Below are 7472 nucleotides of genomic sequence, written 5' to 3' on the forward strand. Positions count from 1 at the left end.
TATTTAATATTTTATGTTTACAATACATTTTAATATCAGTGAGACCACAGCCTGGAATATTTTTACATTTTTGGTTTACAAAATTAGATAACACATTTTGATTTATTTAACATTGCTGGAAATATTTCTTTAATACCCAAATTAGTTCATTTCATTTCAAGAATGGTGCCCCAAGAGGGGTTTACAGAAAAAAAACAAAAAAACCCCCAAAAGCTCTGATTGCAGCACTCACCTCCTCTCTGTTGCTGTGCTCCATAGTTATTTTCTTCTGCCCCGTAATGATTCCACCCAGAAGACTGAAGTCATCTCGTGTCACAGAGTATTACAATATGGAACAGGAAAAACCAATAAAAAGGTTGTACAGCTCCCCAGACAGAAAGTCTCAACACCACATAACAAAATACATAGGCCCATGTGTCAAAGGTGTGACAGAGCCAGTACTCCCGGGGTTTATGCTTTTGCCTTTTAATCCAAATGTTGACCTTCTGATTTTCTCAGAAAATAAGCCCTGTGTTCTCAATGTATATAGAAGATTACAAGAAAGGGTCGGTGGGCGGGATGTAAATGCCTAGAAGGGATAGTCCATGGTCAGAGGCAGAAATACTACATCCCTCCTAAACTTTATCTATTTTCACAATAATGAGCAAAAATTCCCCCTCCAAAAAATCCATCCATCTGCACAAAACCTCCCCTCCCCCTCCAAATCCTCCCTCCCAGCTCAAATCCTCTCCCCCTAAATCCACCCCCCAATACCCCCTCCCATCACAAATCCTCTCCCCCCCAATACCCCCTCCCAACACAAATCCTCACCCCCAAATTCACCCCCCAATCCCCCATCTCAACACAAATCTTCTCCCCTCCAAATCCACTCCCCCAATACCCCCTCCCAACACAAATCCTATCACCCTAAATCCATTCCCCCCAATCCCCCCTCCCAACACAAATCCTTCCCCCTCAAATCCATCCCCCCATCCCCCCTCCCAATACAAATCCTTTCCCCTAAAATCCATCCGCCTACCCCCCTTCTCAACATAAATCCTCTCCCCCCAAATTCATTCCCACCAATCCCCCCTCCAAACACAAATCCTCTCCTCCCATTCCATTTCTCCTCAATACCCCCTCCCAACTCAAATCCTCTCCCCCCCAAATCCACCCTCCAATACCCTCTCCCAACACAAATTTTCTCCCCCCAAATCCATTTCCCCCAAACTCCCCTCCCAACACAAATTCTCTCCCCCCAAATCCATTATCCCCAATCCCCACTTCCTAAACAAATCCTCTCCCCCAAATCAATCCCCCCAATCCCCCCTCCAAACACAAATCCTTTCCCCCCAAATTCACCCCCCCCCCAATCCCCCCTCCCGACACAAATCTTCTACCCCTAAATCCATTCCCCCCAATCCCCCCTCCCAACAGAAATCATCCCCACCCAAATCAATTTCCCTCTACTCCCCCAATTCAATTCCCCCCAATCCCCCATTCCAAAACAAATCCTCTCCCCCCAAATCCATTTCCCTCCAATCCCCCTCAAATCCATTTCCCTCAAATCCCCCCCAAATCCATTTCCCCCCAATCCCCCCTCCCAACACAAATCTTCTCCCCCAAAATCCATTTCCCTCCAATCCCCCCCAAATCCATTTCCCTCCAATCCCTCTTGCCAACACATAACCTGTCCCCCAAATCCATTTCCCTCCAATCCCTCACAAATCCATTTCCCCCCAATCCCCCTCCCAACACAAATCCTGCTCGCCCTCTGTATACACTGCTCCCCCACTGTATACGCTGCTCCCCCACTGTATACGCTGCTCCCCCACTGTATACACTGCTCCCCCATTGTATACGCTGCTCCCCCTCTGTATATATTGCTCCCCCTCTGTATACGCTGCTCCCCCTCTGTATACGCTGCTCCCTCACTGTATACGCTTCTCCTTCACTGTATAGGTTGCTCCCTCACTGTATACACTGCTCCCTCACTGTATACACTGCTCCCCTACTGTATACGCTGCTCCCCCACTGTATACACTGCTCCCCTACTGTATACGCTTCTCCCCCACTGTATACACTGCTCCCCTACTGTATACACTGCTACCCCACTGTATACACTGCTCCCTTACTTTATACGCTGCTCCCCCACTGTATACGCTGCTCCCCTACTGTATACACTGCTCCCTCACTGTATACGCTGCTCCCCCACTGTATACACTGCTCCCTCACTGTATACGCTGCTCCCTCACTGTATACGCTGCTTTCCTACTGTATATGCTGCTCCCCCACTGTATACACTGCTCCCTCACTGTATTCGCTGCTCCCCCACTGTATACACTGCTCCCCCACTGTATACGCTGCTTTCCTACTGTATATGCTGCTCCCCCACTGTATACGCTGCTCCCTCACAGTATACGCTGCCCCCCCACTGTATACACTGCTCCCCCACTGTATACACTGCTCCCCCTCTGTATATATTGCTCCCCCTCTGTATACGCTGCTCCCCCTCTGTATACGCTGCTCCCTCACTGTATACGCTGCTCCCCTACTGTATACGCTTCTCCTTCACTGTATAGGTTGCTCCCTCACTGTATACACTGCTCCCCTACTGTATACGCTGCTCCCCCACTGTATACACTGCTCCCCTACTGTATACACTGCTCCCCCACTGTATACACTGCTCCCTTACTTTATACGCTGCTCCCCCACTGTATATGCTGCTCCCCCACTGTATACACTGCTCCCCTACTGTATACACTGCTCCCCCACTGTATACACTCCTCCCTTACTTTATACGCTGCTCCCCCACTGTATATGCTGCTCCCCCACTGTATACACTGCTCCCTCACTGTATACGCTGCTTTCCTACTGTATATGCTGCTCCCCCACTGTATACACTGCTCCCCCACTGTATACGCTGCTTTCCTACTGTATATGCTGCTCCCCCACTGTATACACTGCTCCCTCACAGTATACGCTGCCCCCCCACTGTATACACTGCTCCCCCACTGTATACACTGCTCCCTCACAGTATACGCTGCTCCCCTACTGTATACGCTTCTCCCTCACAGTATACGCTGCCCCCCCACTGTATACGCTGCTCCCCCACTGTATACACTGCTCCCTCACAGTATACGCTGCTCCCCTACTGTATACACTGCTCCCTCACAGTATACGCTGCCCCCCCCACTGTATACACTGCTCCCCCACTGTATACACTGCTCCCTCACTGTATACGCTGCTCCCCCACTGTATACACTGCTCCCTCACTGTATACGCTGCTCCCCCACTGTATACACTGCTCCCTCACAGTATACGCTGCCCCCCCCACTGTATACACTGCTCCCCCACTGTATACACTGCTCCCTCACTGTATACGCTGCTCCCCCACTGTATACGCTGCTCCCTCACAGTATACACTGCTTTCCTACTGTATATGCTGCCCCCCCACTGTATACACTGCTCCCTTACTGTATACGCTGCTCCCTCACTTTATACGCTGCTCCCCCACTGTATACACTGCTCCCTCACTGTGTACGCTGCTCCCCCACTGTATACACTGCTTTCCTACTGTATATGCTGCTCCCTCACTTTATACGCTGCTCCCTCACAGTATACACTGCTCCCCCACTGTATACGCTGCTCCCCCACTGTATACGCTGCTCCCTCACAGTATACACTGCTTTCCTACTGTATATGCTGCCCCCCCACTGTATACACTGCTCCCTTACTGTATACGCTGCTCCCTCACTTTATACGCTGCTCCCCCACTGTATACACTGCTCCCTCACTGTGTACGCTGCTCCCCCACTGTATACACTGCTTTCCTACTGTATATGCTGCTCCCTCACTTTATACGCTGCTCCCTCACAGTATACACTGCTCCCCCACTGTATACGCTGCTCCCTCACTGTATACGCTGCTCCCCCACTGTATACGCTGCTCCCTCACTGTATACGCTGCTCCCCCACTGTATACGCTGCTCCCTCACTGTATACACTGCTCCCCCACTGTATACGCTGCTCCCTCACTGTATACACTGCTCCCCCACTGTATACGCTGCTCCCTCACAGTATACACTGCTTTCCTACTGTATATGCTGCTCCCCCACTGTATACATTGCTCCCCCACTGGAAAAAATACCTAGATCAAGGTTTGATCTAGTTCAGTGCCAGGATGTGTGTCAAAGGTCAGAATTTAAAAAAAAGAAATTTGGTGTCAGTGTGTTTTAGGTAAATAAACAAAAAAAACAAAACAAAATGCGCACTATTGTTTCTGGGCTGTACTACGGGTACAAATAACATACACATACAATATATGGTATCGCTGCGATCGTCAAGAGCTGGAGAATGTATTTTGGGTTGTTCTTTGGTGGTAGGTTATGGCAGTAACAAGAAACACAGCTAAATTAAAAACATTATTTGTTTTTACTATTTTGGGCCAGTTTTCCTTTGATAATAAAAAAAATCAGGAGATATTCATTACCATTTACCACCAAATGAAAACCCAATTTGTCCTGAAAAAAACGCGGTATAATCCACCTGGATGTACGAAGTAGTTGTGATGATATGGACGGTTTTACTATCACATGTCAACATTGCAGAATTGTGCTTAGGCATTTCGATTTGTTTTACCCTTAGGCATGAAGGGGTTAATATACATAGATAATGTATTATATTTTGAGCAGGATGTACCAACCACACAAATGCTGAAATCTAAACCATATCTACAGTAATGTGCATAAACATTAGGCTAACCACATTGTGAGTGGAATCACTTCCCCAGCCTCAGTAACACTTCATTACCACTTCATTTTTTGTCATACTTGGCTATACTTTACCAAAGAGGAAGCGGTCACAGACGGTTAACCATAGGCTGATGTGATATGAATGCGAAATGATTTCATGAAATGATGCAGAAAAATGGAACAACTATCAAACAATAATAAAGATTACAGAAACTCTTCACCAATTAGAGTAAAATGGCAACATTGTCGCCAACACCCGCCATGTCCAGACCAATCATAAACTATGGAGCTAATATCAAGGGTACTATTACCCCACCATCACTTAACTTCTTCTACAGCACAATAAAAATTATAAACACAGTTTAAATTTGATGGTTGCAAATATATATATAATATAAGGGGCCCATGTACACTGCAGCTGATAAACTCACGTTTAGGAGCTGTTCAGCGTTTTTTTCAGCAGCCCCTGAACTCTCCCTAATGTTGTCCTATGTGTCCGTGTACACATCGTCCTTTACAGTCGTTTACAGGCAGTTGAGTTTACAGTCCTTTTTTTTGAATGCAGATAACTTGCGTTCAGCAGTTGATTTTATCATCGTTTCAAACGCAAAATGCTTGTAAACGTGGCAAATTGCATTTACAAGCATTTTCATTTCAAACATTTTTTTAACTCTTTCAGTTCCCTATGCTGCCCAGAGCCTTTTTTCATCATGAAAAATGCATGAAAAGTGTTTTCAAGGTACTCAGATGGACAAAACACTGAACACAGGATGTTCCTACCAAGCTTGTCCCACATTGTAATGACCAATTCACACCTCAGACCTCTCCCACCCTTGGAAACAAAAGATATGGTAATGACCATTCACACCTCAGACCTCTCCCACCCTTGGAAACAAAAGATATGGTAATGACCATTCACACCTCAGACCTCTCTCACCCTTGGAAACAAAAGATATGTTAATGACCATTCACACCTCAGACCTCTCCCATCCTTGGAAACAAAAGATATGGTAATGACCATTCACACCTCAAATTCCTCTTGAAGACCCCCTGCCAGTTGGCCTTAATGACTCCCTCCACCAGACACCTTTCCCACCCTTGGAAACAAAAGAAATGTGAATGACCATTCACACCTCAAATTCCTCATGAAGACCCCTTGCCAGGTGACCTTAATGACTCCCTCCACCAGACACCTTTTCCACCCTTGGAAACAAAAGATATGTTAATGACCATTCACACCTCAAATTCCTAATGAAGACCTCTTGCCAGGTGACCTTAATGACTCCCTCCACCAGACACCTTTCCCACCCTTGGAAACTAAAGAAATGTTAATGAGCAACTCACACCTAAGCTAATCTTAACATATACTGCTGTCTCTGCTTCTACTTTCTGTATTTCTCTGAAACAGTCTGAAATAGTTAATAATTTACCACTTTTCAGTGCATTCTGGGCATTTGGGAGATTCTCCTGTGCTTATCTTTAAAAGACTCTTCTAAACGCGCATAAACTCGTTATGCAAATGCGGCAAAACAGACATTTTTTAATCTATGTTTTCCAGCAGTCAGTTTCCATCGTTCAGAAGTGTCCCGTGTACATGGGACCTAAATGTCGGAATGTCTTCTGCGAGTTGAGTCCAGTTTGGTAATCATAAAGGATGAGGTCTGAGTTCATGGAGACACAAGGTTTGCTGTCAACTTTGTTTGGGCAAACTAAATAGCATGGCCACCTGCCCAATGAAGTGAACCTCCAGTGGATGCAGGAAGCATGACATTTAAAGACAGTATTATTACCACCTCTAAATGTGACAGCTTTGTGCTCAGGGCCATGCATCCACCCCCCCCCCGTTGCTTGCTAGGACACTGGTGGCCAATGATGCACCCTCAGCCCCTTTCAGATGCCAGCCAGGAGATCCCCTTCTTTGCACACCTGAAGATGACACACCTCAATCACCCTGCACTTACTGACATACCTTGGGGTAGTTCAAAGAATTTATTAGACCAAATATAGCCTGAAAGGAGAAATGATAATCAAGTGTCCTTATACAACCAATCAGTAGGACAATTGCTTATCCCAACTGGGTCCAAGGTCTTGGAAGGCACTGTTACTCACATCAATAACTCGGCTGTATCTGATGCCCAACGAAAAGGCCCCCAGACGCTACTACACCGCCTCGGGAACAATACTACAGCTATGTAGTCCCAGATACAGCCAATGAACTCCCACATTACCAATGTGACCTTATAATTGGGAAGGGACACCCATACCTACGATGGGCCAAATTGTCACTCCAGCACCACCTTCAAAGACCCAGCGACCCCTGCCGGCTGCCATGACAAAAAAAAATCAGACAAACACATCAGGACACAAAATACTGATCAGGAAAAGAAAACAAAATCAAGGAACCCACACAAAATAAACAACAGGACAAATACAAAGGACAAAACCAATAACCAAAACAAACAAAACAAAGAAACAGCTCCAAAGAGGGAGGGTGGGAGAAACCACACCCGTGCTGGCACAAGCTCCGACTGACCTCTGACAAGTCCCAACCCCTCTCCTCATCCTGGCAAGACCACTTTCAAGCTTGAATACTCCAATCAGGTGAGTAACCACCCCTACCTCCTGAATATACTTCCACACCCGTGCTGCCACAAGCTCCGACTGACCTCCGACAAGTCCCAACCCCTCTCCTCATCCTGGCAAGACCACCCTCAAGCTCAAATACTTAAGTCAAGTGAGT

Source organism: Staurois parvus, unplaced genomic scaffold, assembly GCF_062004578.1.
Source record: "Staurois parvus isolate SC_StPar_1 unplaced genomic scaffold, SC_StPar_1.0 ptg000647l, whole genome shotgun sequence".
In the NCBI taxonomy this organism is placed as follows: domain Eukaryota; kingdom Metazoa; phylum Chordata; class Amphibia; order Anura; family Ranidae; genus Staurois; species Staurois parvus.